General features: G+C 55.3%; 1 protein-coding gene and 1 long non-coding RNA gene across 3 annotated transcripts in view; one reads left to right on the top strand and one right to left on the bottom strand.

Moving 5' to 3' along the window:
• The window catches only part of PWWP2B (PWWP domain containing 2B), an 86,989-nt gene that overhangs the window by 36,275 nt on the left and 23,464 nt on the right, over positions 1 to 27,250 (bottom strand). The window lies entirely within an intron of this gene.
• LOC310902309 lies at positions 575 to 18,136 on the top strand. Its single transcript, XR_014586633.1, has 2 exons — positions 575 to 15,403; positions 15,621 to 18,136. It is a non-coding gene; the product is annotated as an uncharacterized lncRNA (long non-coding RNA).

Raw genomic sequence — 27,250 nt, 5'->3', positions numbered from 1 at the left:
GCAGCATTGTGACTGGGGCCGGTGGCAGGGAGGGGACGGGGACGGGGCTGTAGGACCACGCTGCCCGATGGGGAGCCTCCATCCCTGCTCAGCAGCCAGCAGGCAGGAGGTCTTCTGGGGAGCCGATGACAGAGTATTTTCCACCTCCTGGCAGCCCTCCTGGCAGCCGCCAAGCACTTGCTTCACTGATACGGCCAGCTGCTGCCAGGTAACACAAGTGCAGGCCGGGAGCGTAACCGCGTCCCGTCCAGCCGCAGGGGCAGAGGTGGGGACACGGGGCAGGGTCAGAGCTCACCCCTGCGGGGAAGCCTTTCCCTGAGGGCTTGGTTCTTGAGCACGAGCCTAAGGCAGAGTGAGTGAAAAACAACAAAATGTTAATCTCTGATCTGGATGGCAGAGCTTGTTTTGTCTGCTTATGGGAAGGCAGGGAAATTATTTCATCTGCTGCCACGGAGGCAGTGCTCACCCGGGGCACATCGGGAGCACTTTTCCCATGACAGCCTTTGAACTCAGGCTGCGTTAGGCACCCGAAGCATTCCCCGTTCCAGAAGCAGTTGCCAGAGCTGGCATTTACCTTGCAGCCGTGTCCCCAGAGATGCAATTTCTAACCCCGTCTCCTTCTCCGGGGCAATGCCCAGCAGTGCCCGGCAGTGCAGGCTGCGGGGTCCCGCGGTGACCAGGGCAGGCCCTGGTGGGGGCAGCCGGTGCCCAGCGCGTCCCCCCGCAGCCCCTCGGGTGCGCACACGCCAGTGCCCGCAGCCCGGCTGCTGCCGCACAGCTTGCTCACAGTGACGTCTGTGCTGTCACGGCAGAGCCTACTCGAGCTCACCTGTCGTGGACAGTACCCACAGCAAGCTCAGAACTGGCATTTCCGAGCACCTCCCCGCGGTGGGAGGGGACGACGCCCAGAGGTCTCCCTCTCCCAGTGGCACGTCCATTCTGCAGGGGGAGCTGAGGCATGGGGATGCATTGGAAGGCAGCATGGAGCTAAAGGCTGCTGCTGGCACTTAGGGATTATCTGTCACCCGAATATCCCAGCACCTGCTCCATGCCCAGAGCCCCGACCACCAGCCAGAAAGGTGACACCAGCAGACGAACCATCTCCTCTTGTTTCAAAGTGCTCATTAGGAAGGTTTGAGAAGGCGTGTTGGAAGTTCTACCTGCTGGATGTGGTACTTAAATACCACAAGTATATCACGTACACACAAAGAACTGGGGAAAAAAAACTGTGAAACTTACCATGAACAAGCATCTGACTGAGGGAGCTCACATCTGTGGAAAAGAGAAACCAGCCATGGAAAACATCACTGCTAAGCTTCCCACAAAGCTTTAGGTTTTTGGTTCACACACCAGTTTCTGCAGCAGCTCACTCTCACTTCAGAGATGCCCTCAGGTGAACAAAGAAGAAACAGAAAGGGCCCAGCTTCACCCTGGAAGCTGCAGCATCCCTCGGGCCATCAGGAAGCTGGAACAGGGCCGTTCACACGAGCACCAGGCACCATCACCAGCCCTGCAGTGTGACCTGGGGACAGGGACATCACGGAGCGTGCACAGACCTGCTGCTGCCCCGGCTCACCCGCCTAGGCAGGGGGGAGAAAACCTTCTGCAGCTGCTCCGATGCAGAGAGAGGGCCTTGGAGGCTCGCTCTCAGTTTGCTACTAGAGCTGATGTTGTGCTCTGGGGAACAACACTGAGCATGTTAAAGGCTTCCCCCCTGCCTCCTCTGAGTCAGCCGAGTCATCTGATGGCAGTCAGATGCTACCAACATTTTTAGATGGACCAATTATGCATTAGTTCAGGACTTCAGCAATGGTAAAGCATTAGCATGTGCTTTAAATGCCCGTTACAGTGCAGATTTTCTCCTGGGTAAGTTTTCAAGCCATATATGTCAGCTATGCATTGTATTAACAAGGTCTCTCCAAACTCTCCATTTCAATTACTCTAACAAGAACAAAAGCTTTAAAGTCCCAAGGCAGACGAGAACTTGCGGTGCTCTCAGGTGCCTGTGCTTCATGCTCATCTTCCTTATGGGGCATTAGCAGCATCGGGCATACCCTGAGGCACAAATCTGAGGAGTCTCTCAGACCCATGCCTTGCTCTGTGCTTTTTACTCCATTTCTGAGAAGTAAATACTTGCTTTCCTTGTGCTCGTTCCCTAGCTGTAGCCAGGTCTGTGGTGCGCATCGAAGGGACAAGGAAAGCAGCTGCGGGTGCCTCCCAGGGCCGCTGCTGCGGAGCAAGGACGTGGAGCCGGCGAGCAGCACCCTCTGCCCCGCGCCTGCAGGGCGGCTCCTCCGCTCGCAGCCCCCCTGCCTGCCCCTCGCAGCCCCCACACACCCCCCGCAGCCCCCGCCTGCCCCTCGCAGCCCCGCCTGCCCCCGGACGCGCCCTGCAGACCCTCTGGCTGTGCCCAGCGCCCCGGCACGTCCCCCTGGCAGCAAGCAGCCCAGGCACAGAAATGGCAGGCCTGCTGCTGAAGAGCACAAACTCCAGAGGCAAAATGAGATGGCAAAGCCTACTTCTCTTCTGATTTTCGGAATGAGAGTATTGGGAGTCGTGGCTTGTCACCCCCTCCTGTCCCTGGAAGGAGACAGAGCACACCTGGAAACGTTAGGTTATTTCTGAACGGCACTTTCAGGGCTGTCAAGTCTTGCACCAGATGCTCACTTCTCCCACATGCTTTTATGGCACTGAAGTGTAATAGGTGCTAACAAAGAGCAAAGTGCTTAAACAATTCAACTATAAATCTCTTCTGCTTTCAATTGCTCAGCTTTCGTCCCCTGTCATAATTATTTATAGCTTTCTGTGCTGAGTTCCTGGACAGATGAAACCTCAACATCTAAAGAAAAAAAAAAGGCAGAAAAAAAAATAGAAGCAGAAAATAAAGAATCCTTGGATTCTCTCTATGCATCATAAAGAGACAAAACAAGCATATGCCCACCTTCATCATCTGGGCAAGTCGCCCCGCCCTGCCTGCTCACTTCTCACCCCGTGCCACCCACCAGATGGGCTCCCCGCTCCTGTTTGTCCTACACCCTTCAGTTCCGCCATCTATTTAAACTCAACAATGACTCAGTCCGGAGCGCACACGGTGCTGGGAGGGAGCCCCGAGATCAAACCGCGGTGCAGAGCGGTAAAAGCAGCCCAGGGCTCCCTGTCGCACGGCGCACGTTACGCCAGAACCGAGCCGCGGACCCCGACCCCCCCACGGCAGCACTGGGCCGGGGGCTCCTGCCGCGGGAGCCAACCCTGTGCGAACCGCCTCCCGCCGAGGAAGAGAAATGCTTGTATGTTTACAGACCACTAATAAACCATCCCTTGTCTGGAGATAATTATTTCTGATGATTTAAGCGTGAGCGCTGCAGACAGACTGGGGTTTTGCTATGCTAGCCGTCAGAGGTTGGAATATAGCCGAGCTGTATGCTGCAAACGCCGTGCCTTTCTGCGTATGCACGAACTGAAAGCACATCAGGCATCTCAGCGGGTCTCTATTATTAGTCTGACCATGTATATATTTCAAAGGGAACGTCCAAGAACAATAAAGTCCTAATACTGTGAATATTTATGCATGATTATATTTATATCAAGACCAGAGCCTGGGACTACCTTTGTTAATAAAAGCTAGACTCGCACCGTGTTGTCAGAACCAGACCTGGAAGCGTTAGGGATCCGATTTCAGGATCATTTCAGTGAAAGGGGCTACTCCAGCTCCCTTGGGCCTGCTGAAATCCCCCCTTCAATTTACTGCACTCCATAATAAGGCAGCGGCCAGTTACAAGGGCGCGGGGCACGTTTCTGTTCGTCCCCCCGGCAGCTGTTTCGATGTGTTGTGCAGCACGGCGGGTCAAAGCCAGGGACAGCGCACAGGAGGATGTACGCTCACCGACAGGGGAACGCCCACACCTTACGGCAGGCTGTTATGCTGGTCACTGATGAACTTTATCATTTGATTTGTTATTAAAATGTCATCTGTCATCGGTCGGGCTCATGGAGGGATGAGGTTTGGGGCAGGCACTGCCTGCAGGGAGGTGCTATGGGTGGCTGCAGCAAGGGACAAAGCCACCGAGCCTGACAGCACCACTGCGAGAGGAGGCTGGACTCTGACGTTTTCTGTCATCTTCTGTACCATCTAGTGTGAACACAAAACACGACATAAAATAATCAAGAAAAGGAAGCGAGGGAAGGAGTTTGGTTGCTCTGCTGGGAGGTTAAAATGCACTTTTAAACCTCTGTGGTCAGCAGACTTTGTTCAGCTGGAAGTGCAAATGTTTTTTTGCAACTCAAGTCTTGCTAATAAAGGAAATGCTCTTTGTGCGTCTAGAAAGCTGTGCAACCTTTTATTTATTTAATTATTTATTTATGGCATTAAATGTGCTGAAATATCAAAGTCACCTGTAATCTGTAAGCCTAAATATCATATTCAAGAGCAATGGGGTTATACTGAAAGAGCGCCTTCTTTTAGAAGGAAGGACAGGCTCTCCCATAAAAGTCCCGTTGCCCTGTTCTGATTAAATTTGTCCCCCCCAGAGGCCCAGTGGGTAATGATATGCCAGCCTGTGGCTCTGTAGGCTTGTGGCACTACCTAACTTGCCTGCTTGCATTCCCACCTGACCTCTCAGTGTATTGCCTACGGTGCCCTTCTGCTTCCATTTCAGGATTTAAAAAGGAGAGAACAAAGGTGTCTTGTGCAGTGCACAGCGTGGTGAGCAAACACCCGCAGCACTCACACAGAGCACATGTCCAAACCCCGTGCTGGAAGGGGAGCAGTGCCAGCGTGCCTTCGTCCCGTCGGGGTGAGCGGTGATGAGAGCCAGCCCCGTGGGGCCGGGGCAGCGCCGCAGCGGCCAAGCCTTGCTCCTGCTGGCGGCTGCTCCTCGCCCCGGGACAGCCCCAGGCTCCAGCCCCGCACCCACCCGCGGCACCTCGCCTGCTCGCCGAGCTCCTGCCCGGGCGGCACAGCCCCTGGCACCCGTGTGCCCGGCTCGCCCACCGGCTGCCCCCAGCGCCGGGCTGGGCTTGGCGCCCGTGGTCCCCTGTGCTGCCTGCCCAGCGGCTGCCTAAAAGACCACGTGTGACCGTATCTCGGGATTTTTAATTCTTATCGGCTCTGGGAACTTACCACCTAAATATTTGGTCCCTTTAACCCAGAAAATGTTGGCAGAGGAAAGTCTGTGAAAGTTTGAGGCGCTAGCAGGGCTGCCACGCAGACACCTGATGGATGGGCGACTCCAGCTGATCGGGAGGGAAAAAAACCTCATTTCATTAGCCTTCGGGCTGGAAACCAAGGCGAGTGTCAGAGAACTTGGCCCTCCTCCACATTCCTGCTTGGCATGATGGCCGTGCCAACCCGCGCACGCCCACGAGCTGTGACGCTCTCCTCTGAATAGCTTTCCTGTCACGCTGCCAGCGTGTAAACCCCACCAACAGCTACCTCTCAGCTGCAGTCAGTCACAGAACTGTGTGCGTTGAACACACGGGGCTATCGGGGCTATCGGGGCTAACAAAGGAGCGCCCGGGCAGTCTGCAGCCCGTCTGCGGGTGTGCAGGTGGAGCAGGGCAGGGGCAGCAGCCCCCCAGCAGCAGCCCCCCGGCCTCACCAGCAGCCGGTGCCTGCGCTCCCGGGGCAGAACCACCCAGAGCTGGGGCTCCCTGCGGCAGCGGCCACTGCCAGCATCGCTCGCCCTGGCAGGTGGTCCCTCGCACTTCGCTTCCGTAGCGAAAGAAAGATCGAAACGAGAAAACCCCTAAAGCATGACTGCAGCACACAGCGGTGTGAGCAGCACTGCGGGGAGCGGCGGGCACGTGGCAGCGCAGCTGGGTGCTGTGACCGCCTGGCGCCTCGCCTGCTGCAGCCCCCGGCCTGCCCCTGCCGTGCACCCCGCGGGGAGAGCTGCCTGCGGGGCCGCCTGCCTCTCGAGGTGCCGTGTGTCGCTGCTCGGCAAGGGCAGCGCCCTAAGTGATGGCAGCCAGGTGAAAACAACACAGATCTTTAAAATAAAGAACAAAACCCAACAAACCCAAAAAAAACTGGAGAACAAGTCTTACGAGGAGCGGCTGAGGGAGCTGGGCTTGTTCAGCCTGGAGAAGAGGAGGCTGAGGGGCGACCTCATCGCTCTCTACAGTTACCTGAAAGGAGGCTGTAGAGAGGTGGGGGTTGGTCTGTTCTCCCACGTGCCTAGTGACAGGACGAGGGGGAATGGGCTAAAGTTGCGACAGGGGAGTTTTAGGTTGGATGTTAGGAAGTACTTCTTTACCGAAAGGGTTATTAAGCATTGGAACGGGCTGCCCAGGGAGGTGGTGGAGTCACCATCCCTGGAGGACTTTAAAAGACGTTTAGATGTAGAGCTTAGGGATATGGTTTAGTGGAGTACTTAGTGTTAGGTCGGAGGTTGGACTCGATGATCTTGAGGTCTCTTCCAACCTAGAGAAATCTGTGAATCTGTGAATCTGTGAAAATTGCACAGCAACACCTGCAGGGATCATCACGGGTACAAATGCCCACACCAGCCCCATCGCCTGTTTACAGAGCTCCTTCATGGGATCAGAGGGAGCCTTGGGTGCTCACGAAGCCAGATTACACCAAAGCAAGAGGCTTTCTGATCAAGGCGCATCATAAGAGGTGTCCTGCCCGCAGCTTATGTGCATGTAATCTGCCTAGCTCATCAGCACGCCCCGCCTAATTACAGTCAGGGCAATCCCGAAACAGGCAGGAGCTGGAAGAGGGCCCTTTTTCCTGTTTAAACACAGTTAACTCTGCATTAACCTGCAGCACCAGTAGTCCCATCAGCTGCAGGGGGGTTACATGGGGATCTCGGGGCATCCCTGTTCAGAGATTTAACACGCAGACACCTCTGGGACAACGACATGGCCACACCACCAGGACTGCCAACTGCAGCATCCCTTGTGTCCAGAAAGCAAAATATGAAAAACATTCCGTTGGTGAAATCAGATCTTGTGCATGCTTCAGTCGACTTGCTTTTTGATTTACAAAAACCAAACCCAGGTCCAACCCAGATCAGCCTCTCCACAAGCGGCCAAGTTCCCTTCGGCAGGTCTCACAGCAGTGCCCCGCTCCCGAGACCTCTCTCCTGGAGCTGCCGTGGAGGCGAGGCTGCCCCGTGGGAGGAAGAGTAGCCGAGGGGTGGTGCGCACGGGTGGATTTGCAGCATCCACTGCCACTGGCTTCATTGTGCCCCAGGCAGGATTTGGGGAGCTCAGTCACCAGCATCCCTGTGCAGACAGGGGTGGATTTATGGGCTGAGGGAATGAGGGGTGAGCAGGGGTGGAAAAAAGCAAATAGGGAAAAAATGGAAACAGAAGCAAAAGAAGGGAAAGGTGCATTTTGCTTGAGGTAACAAAGCTTTCTGACTGGGACCTCTGAGTGTTCTGGGACTAAGGTGAAGCTTCTGGGTGGGCTGGTGGGCAGCCAGCTGCCACAGCCTCATTTGTTATCTCCTGGAGCGACACGTGTCTATGTGGTCTATGCATATTGCGTGTGTTACCAGAAAATCGCCCTAAAATCTATGCCATCCCTTCCTGGTCAGGATCCACTGCCTGCAGAGGCACGCGTGAGTCACTGCAGATAGCCGTGGCCAGGCTGACATTTGGGGCTGCTTGGCAGCTACCCTGCAACGGGAAGCGGGCGGCTTCCAGCTCACTTCTGCTGGTGATTTATCGCAGGCGGCTGTTCTTTTCAGGAGCCATGACTTTAAAAACCTGTGATTTATGAAAACCCCGTGTGCCTTTGCTCCCATCACCCAGGGATCACTTCTGAGCATGTTTCCCAGCCACCAGCCCCGGTCCCGCACCAGCTCCCGCACACTGCCGCAGCACAGGAGCCGCTGCAGGGAGGGCCCGGGGCATGCAGCGTGCGGCCCCGCATGGACCGTGCTGGCCAAGCAGCAGCATCTAATTTTAGCTCTCCATCTGATACCCTCTTTGGAGGAAGTGTCAATTTTCCACAGATCACCAGCGGGCTGACTGCTTGCCTGGGGGCTGATGGCAATTGTCTGCCCCCCCCCTCGGCCCCCACCCCAGCGCTTCATTGTTCTTCATGTCCCGTCACCAGCCCTCTGCTAAGATGGGTTCGCTGTGGCTGTTGCTTAAACATCACAAAAAGAAGCGCAAGGAGAACCCACCCTGAGCACTGCGAAGCGCCCTGCCTACCAACAGATAAGCCTTTAACAGCAGAATGCAAACAAAGTTTCAGCACACAGGTTATTTGTGCACTGTGTGTGTGTGTGTGTGCACGCTCCTTCACTGCTCACCCTTCTCGAAACACAGGCATGAGGAGAACAGCAGCGCTGTCGCTAATGCTTATCGTTTCAACATCCTACACTACTTTTCCCTTTTCAGTCCCAGCACCCAGAGTGAAACTGCCTAGCAAAAAATTTTGCTTCAGAAAGAGAAGTTAACTTCATCCTTGTATTTGCCTCAAGCTCACCAAAGCAAAGCTCAAAGGGCACATAAAAGCCAAATGAGCATTATTTAATCAACAAACCCCACATTTTTTAAGCTCATTCTCCTTTCAGAGGCGTGACCGAGGATGGCCATGCTGAAGCAGCAGGGTAACAGGAACGTCACCTGAAGTGGAGTCACCTGAAGTAACAGGAACGTCACATCTCAGCGGCTCTGCCGCAGGCCGGCCGGGCTGGCTGCTCGCTGCAGAGGAAGGAGGGCGCTGCGGCATGGCGGCGGGCTCTGCCCGGCTGGCTGCGCCCCCTCCCCAACCTGCGGGCGCTTCCCCGGATAATGAGGCTGCTCGCTAGCTCTTCCTGCAATGTTTTGGATCGTAAAATGTCTGCAGGTGTTTCCATATAGGAAATGGCGTTACTCGCACCTGCCTGCCAAGCGCGTGGCTGCTGCCAGCCGCAAGGCAGGGTCTGAAAGCCCTGGCCTCAGACTGCGGCACAAGCCACTGTGGGTATCTGGGCACGAGCACCAACACAGCCCCAGGAGAAAACGGCCCCTTTCCACAGTTTCCACACCTGCATAAGCCCACACAGCAGCCTTCCGGGAGATTACAGCCTGTGTAATTAGCTGAATTTCCACAGCAGATAATTTACAGCCCTCGTCCACACCGGGGGGTGCAGGCCGGTTGTTCGCACACCTCCTCCACCACGCTGCCCTTCGGTGGGGCCGCCAGCCGTGGGGCAGGGGTGCCCCGGCTCGGCCCCGACCCCTCCGTGGGGCGGGGGCTGCCTGGGGCGCTGGGCTGTGGGCACGCAGAGCACCCGGGGAGCACCGGCCTCGGGCAGCTCTCAGCGAAGCTTCGTGGGGCAGCCCAGCCCGGCGGGAGGGCCCGCGGGGCCTCGCCTCTCCTGCGGTGGCTGGGGCTGCTGTGCGGGGGGAGACACGCGGCTCGGCCAGCACTCTCTCCTTCAGGGACAGATTGCTCCATGGCTGAAATGTTAAATAATTGCAAGGCACGCGCTCATCGCTAGCCCCGCTGCGGGTACCTCCAGCTTCAAAATATTTTCCTCCTGAGTCTCCCAGGACTGTGCAACTGTCCCAGCTCCCAGGAAACTGCTTTGAGAAAGACTTTATGGTCTTTTATACACATGAAAGAAAAACTTGACATCTGAAACATACCAAGGCTCCGACTTTGTACCACTTTATGATGACTTTGTACCACCTTAAAAAGAATAAATCACTTAGTTTTACCACAGCGGTCAAAGTTAGAGCATTTTCTCCAGCACAAACTGTTTAACCAATGATTTAATTAAGGAGAGGCCTGCAGTTGTTTAGGCCAGGGTTAAGCTGGAAGAGACACGGGCTGTTTGCTTTTATCTTTAAGTTACTTGAAGGAAATTGATTTTGAGCCCCTTTACAGCGGCACAAGCTGATGGCAGGGCGTGTTGCCCGCGGCGTCAGCTGGCTCCAGAGGAGCAAAATGAGCGTCCGCCCGGCGCGAGGCGCGCTGCAGCACGGAGAAGCCCTGGGCCGGCTGCTGCGGGGCAGACGGACGCGGTGCGGCCGCGCGGGAGCGTGGTGCCCCGTTAGCACGACGCGTCACACGCTGTGAGGCGGGAGGTTCGTGACTGCAGAATGAGGTAGCTCCGCTCAGTACTCCCACTGCCAGCAGCTCAGTGGAACAAACCGAAGCGGCGAATGCCTGGTGTCTGTCCCCTATAGAGGAAGGCAAGGATAAACCTAAAGTACTTCCTCAGCCCCTCGGTATTTCCTGTTTGCCTCTCTGAAGTCAGCCCTGTTACCTTATTAACTCACCATGTGACGGGAGGACTAGCAAATCTTTAATTTCAGAGAAACCATCATAAATAATTTCCTGATGACGTCTCTCTTTTTTCTGATAGGCTGAAAAATAAAAAGAAATAGCCGGAAGGCCGTTTCCGCTTGCAGTGGGCAGCGGCGCTCCCAGCGCTGTTCCGTAGGCCCCAGCCCGCGCTGAGTCCGGCCCCAGCTGCCGGGGGGCTTTCACCTGGTCGTGGGGGCGGCTGGCAGAGGATGGGCAACCGGGAAGGAAGCAGCAGGGAGGAAAGAAGTGCGCCTCAGACATAGTTAGGGAACCTCCATTACAGTTCAAGCAAACTGCGCAGATGTAGCACTTGCTACGGGAACAGCACGCAGCATCTCCCACGTTCGGGACGCGCACGGCCCGACCGGCCCGCATGCAGCACGGCACCCAGCAGGCTGGCCCATGCCCGTGCCCGGCTCCCCGCTGCCTCGCTGCGGCAGGAGGGCAGCCCCACCAGCCCCGAGTTTCCCACACCTCTGCCTTTTTCTGCCCACTTCCACCGCCGCCTTCTCCCCTCAGGACAACTCTGCCCTGCGAGCGCCTGCCCCTGCCCCACCCCACCCCAGGTCAGGCCACAGGAAAACGTCCCCGCACCAAGCCCCAAGCCCCGAGTGCCACGCACGGGGGACTGAGCACCATCCTGCCCGCACTATAGTCCCAGGCACAAACACCTCGCACGGGCCGTGCTGGAGTGCCCTGCCGTGCCCCTAACGCGGCGGCTGTGCGGAGCTGCGCTGGGCGATCCGCACATTGCAAGCCCCGCAGCCTGCGGGACCCTGGCTCACACCGGTGCCTCCCTGTGCCAGCCTCAGCGCAGCCAGCGAGCTCTGGCTTCCTTTTCCTTCCACATTTTCACAGCACTAAATGTAGCTGAGTCACCTTGAGGACTGTTGCTTTGTAAAGGGGAAGCTGAAGCACAAAAAAATTCCACAAACCTGCCCAAGATTACCAATTGCTAAAGCATGCTGAAAGCATTTTAAGCCAAAAGTTTTTGTTACAGCCCCAGACTGATGTCCCACCCTGATAAAGGGGCACGGGAACAGGTACAGGAGCCAAGTGAGAGGGCGATGGAGTCCTCCTGGGCATCCAAGGCCCCGGCCCCTGCAGGACAGGACCTCATGGCAATGTGTCCGTCTTTGCCAGGGGCATATTTTGACCTGTGCCACAGGAGTATCAGGAAATGTAATTGATTTCAGCTCCTGGACTAGCAGGGTACAGAAGAAAGCTTTCAGAGGCACAAAGGACACTTCACAGTCTTACTCCTACTGAGGACTTTAAAAATAAAAGTACCTTGGATCCCACCCGAAGTGGCAGGTAGGAACGGAGTCACCACGCAAGCCTCTCCCATCACTATTACTTCCAACATCCAAGATGCCAGGGCTCCACACACCACTCTGCTGACATTAATTAGGAGCGACCAAAAATCCTCCCATAAATAACCTGCTGCAGCCGGCACAGGCTGACACAAAACGACACGGCGAGGAGAGGGCACCCAGCGGCTGCACTGACGTGGCCAGCGCATTGCCAGGTGACATCGCTCCCACGTCTGCAGCGCTGGCTGTGAATGTGCATGAGGTTACGTGAGCCTGCGCAATGGGGAGTTCATCGAGGAGTGATTTATTCCTCCTATTAATAAGTGGGGCTATTGCTTCAGCAGGAGACAATTTCATTTTCCTTTTCTGTGATCTTCACTGGTGGGATCAAGCTCACAATGCTCAGGTTGTCTGAGGGATGAGGCCGTTAGATTGGCTCGCAGAGGAGACAACTGGCTTAATTCCTCAGGTGTCATACTGGGACAAATACTGGCCAAAGGTATTTGCTCTCCTACAACACAAGCTGAGCAGGTAACCCATTGAAGTCCCGGATTTTGCACCAGATGGGTGTTTCTGGTGCTCAGCTGACCTTCCCCAGGGCAATAGCAGCATTTCCATCCTCATTGCTTGGTCTTAATTTCCCTTTTAGCAGAAAGCTGTGGCTCATGGGCTGTTGGAAGTGATGTCGGGCACTGTGGAAACATGATGTGGGGAGACACAGAAACACCCATGCTGGCTGCCCACATCAGCTCTGCAGGTGCTCCAGAGGGGACCAGGAAGAAATTTTCAATATCCCTACATGGCTGAACCTAAAGGCCTGTTAGTAATATAATTTAAATACTCAGGGATGTGAAAGCACAGGTTTCTAAATGGCTTTTAAAGTTATCTCATCTCCCTAAATGGCTGTAAGAACTCTAATCATATCTACACATTTTGTATGATACATATATAAATGTATAGATATATCTGAAGACACGCTCCTCCCTTGTAGACTGCCTGTGCTTGAGCATACAATGCCTTAGGTGCAGGTATTAAAGCTCTGCAGACGTAGGTCTGAGAGCAGGGACCCTTCCAGCGAAGGGTTAACTCCGTGTGAGTGACCCATCCTCCCGCTCCTCTTTGCTGGTGCTAATTAGGATGCTGCTGACTGCTGCCTTCTTCCCCTCGTGGTAATCACCTCCTTCTAGCTGATTAAAAAAAAAATCTCTACTGATACACAGAGGAGCACAGCAAGCGCAGGGCAGGCGGGGCAGTGGTGCATTAGCAGCGCCCTTGCTGCTTCGGAAAGGTCACCAGAAGCCCCCTTCACATGGCCACTGCATTTAACCTCCTCGCGGTGCCGCACGATTGTGACAAGAATCAGAACTGTTTGCAGCCAAGGGAAAATCGTAAGTGAAAATTTGGGAAGGTCCAAAAAAGCATCGCAGCAAACCGATTTGTATGCATTCCCCCACAGCTGTAGCAAGGCAGGATCTCTTTGCAGACAGGAGGTGACGAGAGGCATGTTTGGGACTGACCCCATGTTTGCTCTGAAAAAAGGTGAAGGAACACGTCAGCGGGCAGCCCGGCAGGCAGGAGCGCTGGAACAGGCGGCTGTGAGCCTGGCCACAGCAGCAGGGTTACTTGAGATGAGATGGGGACGACTGCAAAGTCCTCCTTGAATTTCACTTTGGCAGCTCAGCACGCTGAGCCAAAATTAAACAGCAACAAGCAGCTGAAAAGCTCTGCAGCCTCTCCAGGCACTGTGCTGGGTCTGAAACAGGTACACACCTCGCACAAACAAGCCCCGTGAGTCAGGAGGAGCATTTTGAAGGGCAGAACAAAGGCACTACAAATCGCACATTTTGACTTTGTCTTGTTCACGTCTAGGTCAGCTGCAAAGGCCTTTTACTGTTACAGGCTCCCCCAGCGTATTCTGCAGGTCACAAAGCATGGCTGAGAATATCTCGCAGTTTTGGGGAAGAAACAGATGGTACAAAAAGGCTGGAAATTACATTTCAGCAAGACACAAGCATAGCCCCTCTGCTGGAAGGAAAAAATGAGAGGAAAGAAAAGGACAAGGACAAGGGTTTTGTGCAAAACGTGCCCCGTGGGGAGCCCTGTGGGGAGCCCCGCACCCTTCCCGAGCTGCAGGCCGGTGGGCTGGCATCGCTCGGGGCTGCGGCTGCAGGCAGGGGTCCTGCCTGAAGGAAAGCTTTACCGCTCCTGAAGCACGCTCCTGGAAAGGGCATTATTCACAGGTCCGGTACCTGCCTTTTGTCCACACAGAAAAGCCCCAGAGCAGCCTCCCAGGCCAGCAGCAGAGGGGTTCATCGCCCCAGTACGATTCCCCACGCCGCCGGCCCTTCGGCCGCATGGCACCGGCAGGCTCGGGACCCCCACCGAGAGGCTGCAGGAACCACGGGAGCAGAGCAAAGAGCTCCCCGCAGGAGAAACTGGGACCAGGGACACGTGGGCATGGCCCTGGGGTCAGCCCAGAGGAAACAATGACTTTACGTGGAGACAGGAGCGTCTCAGGAGACCCGCTGGAGGGACGAGCTTTCGGTGAATGCTCCTGGGCCTCTCTGCACCCTTCGTGTTTACTTTTCTGAATCACTTCAAATGGTCTCGAGTTGCACCAGGGGAGGTTTAGATTGGGTATCGGGAAGAATTTCTTCACAGGGAGGGCAGCCAAGCGCTGGGACGGGCTGCCCGGGGGGGTGGTGCAGCGCCTGTCCCTGGGGGTGTTTTAATTCGCAACTCCCGCTCTGCAGGGCTGCCTGCGCTGCAAATCTAAGCTTACAGTTTTTAAAGGGGTCAGAGAACACAGTCCTTGCAATTTCTGGGTTTGGTTTCCATCTCTAATGCCTTTACATTTATTAAGCTGGAAAAGCAGACACCATCACCTGCTTTGTGAGCAGGGCAGCTCTTCACATGGCAGGCTTGGCTCACCCCGCCCCTGGAGAGGGCCAATTTCCACGAACTTTTGAAGGACTCTTCTAAGAGGGCTGGGTCTGAAAACTCCATTTATTTCGAGAGGTCTTCAGTATAATGCATCGATTTGCTGTTCTGCCTTCAAGCCTGCCTGTTTTATTACTTAAGGAGCCTTGAACATACTACAAATAGCTGCCTAATAAAGAAATATATGCAATTATCAGCAGCTGAGGAGCAACTAATGAACTATAGCAGCATGGACCCCAGCTGGGGCTTGTACATTGGACACAGCAAGGCAAAAGGCTCCCCAGATTACACCATTGTCACCTACACTGAGAAAAATGCCACGAATGCCTTCTGCTGTTGCTGGGCTGCTGTATGTGCCTTGTGTCAGGACAGAGAAAAATCCCTAAATGCAATGAATACGACAAAATGGAGGATCTCCTCTGGACTCAGCTGAGTTTCTGTCCCATGGGGCTGGGAGCTGAACCATGCCAGTAAAAGCATAAAACCAGCCTCCCACAGGACTCTGCTGCGAGGCCGCCCCGTGGCAGCACCTGCTGCAGTGCCACCGGCCGGGCCCTGCCGCCCTCCTGGTGCCGCCGCAACACACGGCAGGCAGGCCGTCCTTCGCTTCAAATCCCGCAGTGAAAATGTGAGCAAGCACTTTCCTAAATCAAATTGTGTCTGTGAAGGAGGGAAGAAAGGGAAGAATGAATTATAAACACCGACGATAATTATTCCAGGATGTGTATGAGCACGTCCTGGCTGCTAAGGGAAGGAGGAGAGGATGCTGCGCCCCCTGCGTGCCTCTGGGCTCCGGCCTCCCCATTGCCTCCGCCCGCTGCTGCCTCGCTCAGTCCGCAGCTTCTGGCGTGGAAGTGGAGGCTCTGGGGACACCCCACCTTTCTGTCTCTTCCGAGTGAGAACCCCCTCATTTCCTCCTGCTTCCCCACCCCTCCAACCCCTTTCCCCACGCCTTCACTTGCTGGGGTCTCCTCTTGGCTGCTCAGTGCCCCCAGGGACGCACCCGGGGCTCGGCGCTGCCTCTGCAATCGCTGCCGGCCGGTGTGTGCTGCAAAGGCAGCCCAGCTCCTTGCCTGTGGCTGGCAGAGCTCTTATGGCGCTTTTCCCTGCAGAGACACCGCAGGGCACGGGGCTGATGTGCTCCTCCATCGCCTCCCAAATCCCACCGCCGACGGACTTCTGATGCTGCCTCAGTGCACGGAGTGGAACCAGAGCAGGGCAGCTGCGCCTGGGTGCTGCGGGACCGATTTGGGATCTGCTGCCTCGGCCAGCCTAGCATGTATTTTGCAGACATCTGGCTGAAAAGAGAGAAACGTGCCCGTGTTGTGCCCATGCTGGCCCGGTGGGCTGAGCTCCCAGCACCTTTCCCTCCTCCCCTGCAGCAAAGCACCGAGGGCACCTCCTCGAGGGCAGCACGCAGACCTGGCACACTGAACCGGGGCGCACGGGAGCCCCCCATCTGGAATGCTCTGCAAGGTAACTTCATCACTGTTGCTTGTAATTAAGTTACCAAGAACTAATAAATTAATAAATAATTAAAAAGCCAAAACAAAATGCCTGAGATGAGAGCCCAAATTTTTAACAGATAGCTTTAACCCTTTAAATAGAAGATCTGAATTACTGGAGCGTCAGGCTTCCTCTTAGTCTGGCTTTTAAATTCTGCTGAAAAAAAATCTTGTTGACATAAAAGGCACCTTCTTCTTTAAGCATTTCTGCAGCATTGCGTTAGTGATTTGATTACAGAAGGCTGTATTTTAAGTCAATGGAGTGGAGTGAGTTACTGCAGTAGACTAATACAATTTTTGCAAGACTGCAGAGCTCTTTTCAAATCTCATAGGGACAAGTAATTAATTAGCGATATCCCTTACAAACTTTGGCACAGCTTTGCCCTGCGTGTGAGGGCAATGCAGCTCCATGGAAGCTGCTTGTGATGTGGCAAAGCCTGAGCTTCAAGCGACACTTCGTAGCTTTATGTTCTCCCCCCAAAATGACCGAGGAGCAGATTTAGTCCAATTCCACCATGCGGTAGCACAGAAATGGCCTTTTACCGAAATAGGGGACTCGCAGGAAGATGAGGATCGCAGCACCCCCTGCCCACAAGCAGCCCAGGAGGCAGCCGCCGACATGGGGAGGACGGCTGGGCAGGGAGCACGAGGCGCCCACCGTCCCTGAGCCACCACCACCCACCCCGCTCCTCCAGACCTCTGTTAAACTGCTCCTGCCTTTGGGAGCTGTGTTTGCTCCTGAAAAGGCTTGAGTCTTTTGAAAAATAGGTTTCCTTGCCTTGCCTTGCCTAAAGAAATTTAGATTTTTTTTCAATGTTTTAAAGGTTTGTTATATTCAGTAGGCTCTAAAATATCGGTACACCTAAGTATTTCTGCACCCATTGCTTGAACAGCAAAGCCCCAGGCATGCACATCACGTTGTTCCCCGACCCCACAGGGCTATCCGCCTCCTCAGGGCTCTGCGGGGCCGCAAGCAGCCGCTGGCGTCGCGGCGCGTCCCGCTGCGTGCCGGGCAGGGCCCCCAGCCAGCGGCCGGCCTCCAGCCCAGCGCTGCCCCTGGGCCAGGACGTGGGGGTCCCGCACACAGCCGCCCTTCTGGCCGCCCGAGGGACGACCACAGCAGTGGCCAGTTTCCGCCTTGAATTTCGGTCCTGCTCTGGCCTCTCCATCGCTGCTTTCACCATCTGGTTTCACACCATTTTTGGCATCGCAACGGGGAAGCCGCGCCTTGTTTTGTTGGCCTTGACAGATTTCTTGCCCTGTGGTTACTGACCGCCTCCAGCTCAGCCACGCTGCGTCAGGGACCGGAGGAAGCCTGTGAGTCAGTACGTGCTTCTGTCATCTCACCAAAGAGTTTCCTAGGTTTAATGAAGGCAGCAGGAGCGCCAGCTGCCCGCTGGGCAGAAGCAGGCTGCCCAGCCCTTCCTCGCCGCGCTGTGCCGGGCTTGCAGCAGCGCAGGTCGCGGTGCGGGCCCGGGGCCCCCTGCTCCCACGGCACCGAGCCCAGGCACCGCGCGAGCACGGCCGCGGGGCACCGCTGGCACCAGGGGCACGCTCCTCCACTGCCAGCATCGGACGTGAGCGTTCAGAACATGTTTTCTAGACAGGAAGAAAAACAATTGGACAGGAACGCGTTTCTTATTTTGTTCGCTCTGCGTGACCTCACCTCTCTTTATTTTCAGTTTCTCCAGGCCATTATGCACCTCCAGTTACCGCAGGCCACCAGCCCTTTCTGGTTCTGGTAACGTCAACTTCTTGACTTTTCCACCTGCACTCTGCTCCTTTGAAGCCTGCATCTTTCTCTTTGAGCTTGCTCCACCCATAAGCCTTTTTTTTTTCCCTAACACTGAAGAGCAGGTGACGGGGTTGGCGAGGTTTATCAGCGCCAGAGAGGATGGCCCCAGTTATGCCAGCTCCTTGGCATCTCTCTCGCTTCCCACAGAAGACCACCACTGCTCTGCCTAAGGACGACTCTGTGCTGGAGCTTGCCCGGCGGCAGGCTGAGGCTGAAGGAGCTCGGGGGAAGCTCCTTCACTGATGCCCCTGGTTCCACCGCTCTCCGTCCTGGCTGCAACGCGTGGCACCCGCTGCAAGCACACCTGCAAAACGCCCCCGGGGATGGGCCCACGCGTGTCAGCGCTCAGCAGGGCTGACAGAGGTCACCGGCAGCGAGCCCTCTGCTGCCACGGAGCCTGGCTGTCAGCGTACCCGCCGAGCACTGCCCCGAGAAGAAATGCCAGATTCACACAGCTATTTTTAATTTCACTGCTGAAGAAACCCAAGCGAGGGACCCTCACCTGGTTTTCAGCCAGCACGCCCTGCTGGTGCCCCACGGACACAGGGAACGGGGCTCCCCCTGCCCTGCTGGCAGCCCCTCTGCGAACACTTCTGGCACCTGCCAGGTCCAGCCTAAACCGAGACCCTCAGAAACAAAATCTGCACGATCTGTTTCAGGGTGAAAAGTGTCTGGATTGTTCTTCTGCGGTAGATGCAAATGCTTCCAAAATGAATGATTATCGTACCCATAAATTCCCAGGGGATGAAAGTCCACGCTGCCGGCCACGGCCACTGGTTCCCACAGGTAGAGAACTACAGGACCAGTGTTGCAGTGGCAGATGTGTGTGGGCAGTGCTGGTAAACAAGAATTTAGTTTGCTGACTTGTAGCCAAGGGAAAAACACAGATCCCTGCGCAAAAAATGCTATTCTAAACAGAATGCCTTCCCGCGTTTCCCAAGGAGACAACAGTGACTCATAATAAAGGAAACAGTAAGCACATCACCCCAAAAGTGCATGCCACATCCTTCAGTGCAAGCAACTGATCATAACTGGCTGATAGCAACTAATCCCCAGATCTGCGATGGGAGGAGGAAAAAGCATTAATTACAGCCGGTAATTAACATCTGTGATGGGAAGAACCATTTAACCTTGAAATAAGGATGAATTAAATTTAGGCACGAAGCTGCCCGCAGTGAGAGCAGCAGCACCAAGCTATCGCAGATCCTCCCAGGTGGGGCTGGAGGCCGGGAGCAGCAAACAGCAAGGATAACAAAATTAGAGAACAGCCTTAATTAAGCCAGGCAAGCGTTAGCTTGCCTCCAAAGTTTTCTACAGTGCATACAGAGGAGGCGATATCACTCAGCATGCCAGGGAGCTGCTGATTCTGCCCGTGGTGCGGTGGCAAAGGCGAAAGGCAGCCCAGCTGGTGCCGGCAGCTCCCCAGGAGCACTGTGTGACCGCAGGGGCTGCGTGCGGGAGCTCGGCCTCAGCCCCGGGGTGCGCAGGGCATCCCGTGCCTCACGCTCCCCCTTCGCTGTGCTGAACAAAGCCAAATCCAGCTCCTTTGAAGAACCCAGTTCTGCCCGGCACGGCAGTCTGAGCCAAAGCCAGCAGAAGGTTGCAGGCAGAGCAAAGTCAGGCCTGTCCTATCTGACAGCCCCCTTTCTGCCGTGGGGTTCCCGCTTTTTGGGTCCCTGTGTAACAGGGCTGTGAGGCCGGCACCGGACCCAGGCTCTTCCAGGCGAGAAACCCGTTCCGTCCGCGGCTGGGGTGGGCTGCTACGTGCCGCTGGGCTCACCGCTCCCTTCCCATTGTGCCTGAGGAACGGCACCCACCCTTCCTACTCCGCAGGCTACCAGCACAAAGGCATTCTCACCACACAACGCCCTACCTGACAAATAACTCCTTCTCCAGCCCATGCTGCCTGCAGATGTCCCCCCCCCCAGCCCCCCCCAGCCCTGGGGGCACAGGGGCAGCTGTGGCTCCGCAGCCAGCTCGTGACGCACTCCACAGCAAAGCCCAGCTCACCGCTTTGGGGCCCTGGGGTGGGCTGCACCCCGTCACCTCGTGCCTGCCCCGCGGCCACGGCACCAGTGCCCCACTGGGGACACTTCCTGGCGCGGGGATGGACGCGTCTCCCAGTCCCGGCCGTCGCCCCGAGCTTTGCAGCACTGAGCAGGCGATGGCCAGGGACGGGCAGTGCCTTCGGCTGCTTCACTCCACGAATACATCAGCGCATCTCAGCAGCCGCCGCTCCCGTGGTGCAGTACAGGGATGTTCAGCCAAGGCTTTGGGGCGCAAAGCACCTTTGCAACCCCTCTTGTATCTTTGTGCTCACTTATTCCACACAGAGCAGAAAATTATGCAGCGAATTATGCTCATTTGGCAGGAGCGCTGTGGTTGCGTTCCTGTTTTTCCAATCTCAAACGGGCAGGAAAACTGAGCAAAAATAAGAACGCTATTTACCACCTAGAAGCTAAGTGTGCAGGGCAGCAAGACGACATTTCTGAACGACAAACGGGCATCACACACCAGACAGCATGGAGGTGGCAGGGGGCTGGCGCAGGACGGGTGACTGACGTGCACACAGGCACGCAGCGAGGCAGGCACTGGAGCACGCTGCTTCCCCTGCACCCCAGAAGCGCATTAATCAGTGGTTGCCACACGGGCTGCAGCACCTTCTTCTGATGGATGTTTCAAAAAAAACCTCTTCAGAGTTACAAATGCATAATTGAAGAAGGTGGGAACACTTCAGACTCAGCATTTTCTCAGCTTATTAACTGCTCCAGTCGCCTGCACAGCTCGTGCCCGTTCCTCACCAGGAAGCAGCGTGCATCCTCCCCGTAGGTGTGCAGAGCCAGCACTGACAGGGACCACAGACAGTGCTCAGCTGGGGCAGCTCTTGTCAGAGAACCCCGTACCGCTGCTTCGTGCTCGCCTTCCCGAACTTTTCCAGCTCGCTGCCCCACTTTGCGGTTCCTTTCCGAAGCCTCCCCGTGACAGCACATGCCATCCACTCACCACCAGGCACCGCGGTCCCGGCCACATGGCGCTGCCCCAGGGTCTGCCCGAGGCAACCACACGCCGACCTGACCCATGCAAGCCCCTTGCTCCTCCTGCCAGCGTCACCCAGAGCAGGCGTCTGTCTTGGAAGTGCTCTACATCCACCTGCAGCTCCTGTGCCGCCCGGCAGCCACCGGCGTTGTCTGCAGCACTGTCCCGAGCCGGGCAGCAGAAGAGCTGCTGGGACATTTACTCACCGTGACTGCAACCCTGCTCAGCCTGCACTGAATCGAGACAACCCTCCTCATACAGTGCGCCCGGCGCCCTGGCTGCACTCCGGGCTAGATAAACAGAACCTGAGGAAAACGCAGCACCAGGAAAGAAGAAACTCAGAAAGCCTTGTGTTACAAAGCTGATCTGCGGGGAGGATAGTGTTTGCACATGGAGGACCGGGAGTTTTCTTCCCATTGGGCGTCAGTTTGTAAGAATGAAGTTGCATTAACGTAACTTTTACAGTCACTTCTAACTCACTCTAGTGGCTGTATTACAGACTGAGTAAACTTTTTTTTTTTTTAAGATTTTCTCTTTTTTTTTTAAGAAAGTGGTCATACAGATAGAAAGGCAAAACAGATGTTTCTAATGGCAATTCCTGTCCAGATCCCTACTCCTATTTCTTGAAATTGAGGCAATTTTCATACCAAGAAGTGTTTCATATGTCAGGGACAAACCACCAGGGCTGAGTATGACAGCATTTATTAGTAGCTGACCCTGTCTAGGATGAGAAAAAGAAACTTCTACATTAAAATAAACTTCTTCATTAGTTCCAGTCACAACGGAAACTGCCGCTTGGGAAACTTGCTGATACAATTTTTGGTGTGCACGCAAGCCCTACTAAGGAGAAAGATAAGAAGCAGGACACTAAAATATACTCCTCAGCTCCCCCGGGAGTTCCCCCACTGCCCAAAAAGCACCCATGTGGAGGGACCTGTGCCACGGCAGAGTGCTGGCCCTGGTGTCCCCGTCCCAGGTGCCCCACGGACGCTGTCCCCTCCAAGGCTGCCCCAGCTCTGGGTGCACATGCAGGGAACAGACAGGGAAAGAGGTTTGGGGTGAAACCTGAACAGCTCCCCGATATGCCAACAAACATCAGATGAAGAACCTGATGACACAGTTTGTATGGCAACACCATCTTTTTACAAAATCCCTCGCATTAGTCTATTAAGCAATTAAGGTTAGAAACCAGCTAAGAGACAATAAAGTAATAAACTGTTTAATTTTACTGGAGACAATGGAAGTGCGATACTTATTTAAATACTGAAAACGGAGGAAATGAAGGCCATAAAATCCTTCCCAAAATGCTTTAGTCTTGTGGAACTCCACATCACAAGATACTATGTTAAAAAGAAAACTTTTGGAAAACAGGCTAAACACTTCTATGGCTAAAGCAGCAATCACTGCGCAGAACAACTTAGCGATCCTTGTGCTTCAGGTGGTAGATTAGCCATGAAATGTTTGGGCAGCCCCTTTAGCAGTCAGGGCACTTTGTGGTGGTCCACGAGAATATTTTCTGCATTTTCCTGTATATTTTCTCATTTTCCTTCAAAAGCAGACGGATGCAATGTCAGCAGCTCTTCAGTCTGACACGGGACGACTCCGGTGGCCGAGCCCCCAGCAGCACGGCACCCACGGCAATGTGCCCGGTGCCCCCGTGGCCCTGCGGGGCCTGTCCCGGTGCTCCTGTAAAGGCGGCACAGCCTCAGCCAGCATCGCCTCGGCCGTGGGACGCAGCGGGCAGAGCGGGGACGTTATTGCAGCCTCTGCCCGCTGCAGCCAGGGAGGGCACCGGGAGCCCCGGGAGGCTGCGTGGGGGCAGCCAGAGGCGTCGGGATGAGCAGTGGGCAGTGCTGCGGCACTGCGGCACTCACAGCACCTCCAGCCAGCCCCAAAGGTCTGGGGCGTTGGGTTTTAGGACTCTTCACATTTTCCAAATGGGGACGTGTGTGATCTTGCTTTATCACTCATCTTTTGAGGGTATTCAGAAACCAGTAATGTCTGTGGAGTAAGAGCTAAAAACCAGTGAATTCCAGACAAAACCTTTTTGTGTTCCCTCCCACCAGATTTTAACACTTCATTTTGGTAATACAAGCCCCCTTCTTGGCACTCTCTAGCCCAACTACATAATCCATCTAATTAAATACATCCTTAATTACACAAATTTATTCCTGAATTTAAAAGTACCTTCACATAACTGAAGTTCTCGGATGGATCTAACTTGAGGAAACCACACATACTTTTACGTTTGCCTTTGCTTCCATGCCCGCCGGCAGAGCAGCACACACCGACACCGGTGGCTCTGAGCCCACATGCGCTCACACCCTCTCTGCTGGGGAAGAGACCCAAATTCTAAAATTAAATGACTCAAACCAAGCATTTTCTCAGCTCACTTTGTATCAGCACTCACTGAGTAATTCACAGCAGATCTAAGATTAGCTAATAAAGTGCGGTGATTCATCAACCAAGCCTCCACGCCGCTGGGAAAATTCAATTTTTCTGTAGCAACTGAACTTCAGCTGTGGAAATTATAAATGAATACGGCTTGGAGGGGCTGCAGCGATATGAGGATTCTTACTTAAATCTCACTGATGCAGATGTCTGTGTCGGACACTGGCAGCGACCCAGGCCCTCTGCAGCAGCGCGCTGCCTGTCCCCGCTGCTCCCCGCGGCGCGACCCGCGCCCGGCCGGGCAGAGGCACTCGGCGATACAGCGCCAGCCAGCAAAGCCTGATCCCAAACCCTTCATTAGCTCACACCCATAAGCAAATTAAAACCATACTGATTCATTACAGGCTTCTGCAAGCAATATTGTTGAGCAAAATTATGGGGTGGAGGAAAGTCATAAAGAGAATCAAAGCAGAAAGATCCCCCACCCCAAAACCAGTAATAAGATGAAAAACAAGACCAAATTTCGGAGACGGGGTAGATGTATGACTGCAGACCCAGGTCCACCTTGCTCGCAAGTGGCCCGAGGACAGGGGGCTGCAGCTCCCCCATCCTGGTCCCTGTGCCACAGCCCCACGCCTGCCCCCCCCGGAGGCAGGAGCCCCCCCAGCAGCACACAGGTGCCATCCTGCTCCGGCCCCCACCACCCGCCTCCTGCAAACCTGCCTCTGCACCCCAGCCCACGCTCACCCACGGGCACCTTGTGGGGAAGATGCTGTTTCAGGGACTCGGCCCCAGCCCACTTCCCCGCCCAGGGGCCAGGCTGTGGGTGAGGCTGTGCCGTGCCCCTGCAAGGGGCTGGCAGAGGTGGGGGGCAGCTGCTGGCCTGGCCGGGACCCCTAGTGCCAGAAAGGAGGAGCCCCCAGCGCCCTGCGGTGCTAATGCTTCGTGTTCACCCGCCCCAGGATCATCTCCATCTCCATCAACCACAGCCCTCAGCTCAGAAACCCCCAGGTGGGGCTTTGCTACGTGGTCAGTTCAGCTGCACTTTAGAATATATTTGAAATAGAAAATCTCTTTAGCCCACACTAGGTTTTTGTCACCAAAGCCAAATGTTTTAGCATTTACTAGCTAATTTAAAAGCACTTACAATTTGTGTTCCCCCCTCCCCCCCCTTGCCTAAATTTGTGTTCTCTAATATGCACTTATATTAAAAAAGCTTAGGGGAAAGAAAATATTTTCCGTACAAGATTGGCGTTGGATTGGATTCGAGCAGCTTCCTCTTTAACTGGGAGGGCTGGAGCAGGGCTGTAGAGCCAGGCTGTGTGTCTGAGCCCTGTGCCGTGTACTAACACAGGCAGACCCCGTGTCCTGAGCAGCCCCGCACTTTACCCAGCCCTCGTGCTGCACCTGAGCTCAGTCTGAAAGCTCGGAGATTTGCAGCATGCAGACAGATGCAGCCCTGCCCGCTGCAGGGTTGATGAGTGGGGGCCATGTGAGCCAGGGACCGGGCCCTGACAGACACCCCAAGGGACAGGGCAGGGGCAGTCCAGGCCCCATCCGTGTCCCACACAGCCACCAGGTCTTGCAAAATAACCATTAATCCCTAGACACGGGACAGAACGCATCAATGCTGCTTAGAAATCCTCTGCTACAAGTAGCAATAAAAATGGATAGTAATAATAATCTTAAGATCCAGCAAAATAAGAAAATTACTATGTACCAGAATAGCAGTCATGCCTTTGACCAGCGTAAGGCTGCTTTCACCTTTAAGGATGGCTGTTCAGGTTCCCAATTTCTCCTACCTAGGAAGAGAAGCTGCAGCCCCAGAAGGGGTTTCTGTTTCAAGGCCGCAGCCGAGCCAGCAGGATATATAAACATAAAACACAGCTATTGCTGAAGTGCAGTGAATTCAGCCATAAAGACAGTTTTTTCCCTGTGGGATTGGTAGAAAACCCCACAGGAACAAGACCGGTGCCAGGAGCAACTAAACCAAACTAGCAAGGACAAATCGCGGTGCTGCCCCACCAGGCTAGCCCTGACTGGAGCTCTGGTTCTGATTTTCACAACGGCCTGACCTCACGGGCTCGTTCCGCATTTCCAGCAGCACTCTCAGCGCCAGGACCTCCCGGCCGGGGTTGCTTTGTCCTTCCAGCGGCGCTCGGGCAGCCTGGCCCCACGCCAGCGGCGGCGAAGGGCGCGTCTCAGAGGCCTGGGCGCATCCCCGAGGCCGCCGCGTGCAGGCAAGCCGCCTGCTGGCAGAGGCCCCCTCCAGACGCGAGGGTGACGGCAGCACCGGCACGGCCTGCAGCCCGCTGCCCTGCCGGTGGCTCCCTCCTGGGGTGCGCAGCAGCCCCGAAGCTGGGGCCTCGCCTGGCCCCACAGCACCCTCCTGCTCCAGCTGCCCACAGGCAGCAACGAGCACGGTGTTAACAGCAGGAACCACAAAACGGCTGCCTTAGGGCTTCTAAACCCTCTGCTGCGCTAAGGAAGCGCACTAGGGCAGTGTTTGAGAATTTTGGTCGAGATTCCAACACAAGATTATTTTCACAAAAAATATTACAGCCAAGCTCTGCCTTTCACGGTCTGAGGTACCCACGCCCATGGCGCTGCCGGGGCGAGGCCTCTGTGCCGCTGCTCATCCGTGGAGCAGAGCCGGGGGCCTCAGGGCCCTGCCGCTGCTGGGGCTTCCAGACCTCCCCTGCTTAGGGCTCTTCGCACTGACCAGCCAGGGGCACACGTATGGCTGAACCCCTCCACAGCTAGCCGGGTGCTATTTATTTAGCCACCACAAGTGCAGGATGAAGAGGAAGGTGAAATTCATCCAAGCACTAAAAGCGGAATCACAACCAGCCAGCTGGGGCGTGATGGGCAAAGCTGGGTGGCTGTAATTCTGCTTTGTTTAAGACGGGGAGGAAGTTTTCTCTTAGTGAGAAAAAGTGAGGTGAAATGCTCAAAAATGATGACCTTAAGGAATGCTGCACAAATCAACTGTGCAAAATCCTCTCCCTAAAAGCAGTCTCAACAGGTCTGTCACGAATGACAAAGGCAGAGTCGGTTGCGAAACAGATTTTCATCCCATTCACTTTAAAATTTCTTTTCCCCTATTCAATACTACATCGCAAAAAAAGTTGAATTCGCAGTCAGACTACGCAAAATGCTTACTTCAGGTCAACAAACAGCGTGAGGAACTGAGAAGTTTATGCTACAAGAACGGCTAACATGGGCTTTTCCTGTAGGCAGCATGGCACGCCCGGTTCCCAGCCCCACTGCCACGTGGCGCTCGCAGCTGGACAACAGCAAGGCCGCGGGCACAGAGCACTGCGCGACTGCTGCGGCCGCCCTGCTGCGGCAGGCCCTGGGCGAGGCACGCAGATGCCCTGGCGGCAGCAGGGCTGGGCTCTCCGTGCCCCCGGTCACGGCCTGGCAGGGAGGCACCCGAACAGAGCTCCCACCGCCCCTCCAGCAGCCCCGCGCTCGCCGGCCATCGCCAGCCGGCAGCCTCCCAGCTGGAGCCGCCAGCAGGGCAGGGCAGCACAAGGTGCAAGGCACAAAGGCCTTTCCGCATCAAAGTGGCAGTAAGCCAAGTACGAGCCTGTCAGGCAACCAGTCAAGCCCCATCTACAGCTTAGGATCCCCAGCGGAACCGAAAACGCAAGGCTTTTTATTCTGTAAGTCGCTGTGATGGCTTTATTAGAGTATACAGCAAGTTACCTAAATAGTGCACCATGAAGTGCTACAGCTCCGACACGGGCTCAGCCAAATTCCCTTCCCTTCAGCTAACCCAGCCTGCAGGGGACCCTGCCGCCAGGCAGCGTGCCCCTGGGCACTGCCAGCCCAAAGCACGGCCGCGTTTACATGGACACGAGGCACGGGGCTCGAGCGGCTGACAGACCCTTCCTGTTCCAGTTCCTTACCAAAGGAGGTGGCGCAAACCGAGGCAATTAAGCAGGCCAGTTCCTGGGGAGACCAAGGCAGAACACACAGATGTACGCTGCCATTTTCTAAACCAGCGCTC

The sequence above is a fragment of the Anser anser genome, assembly GCF_964211835.1.
Source record: "Anser anser genome assembly, chromosome: 7".
Classification (NCBI taxonomy): domain Eukaryota; kingdom Metazoa; phylum Chordata; class Aves; order Anseriformes; family Anatidae; genus Anser; species Anser anser.
This window is presented reverse-complemented; position numbering and strand designations above follow the sequence as displayed.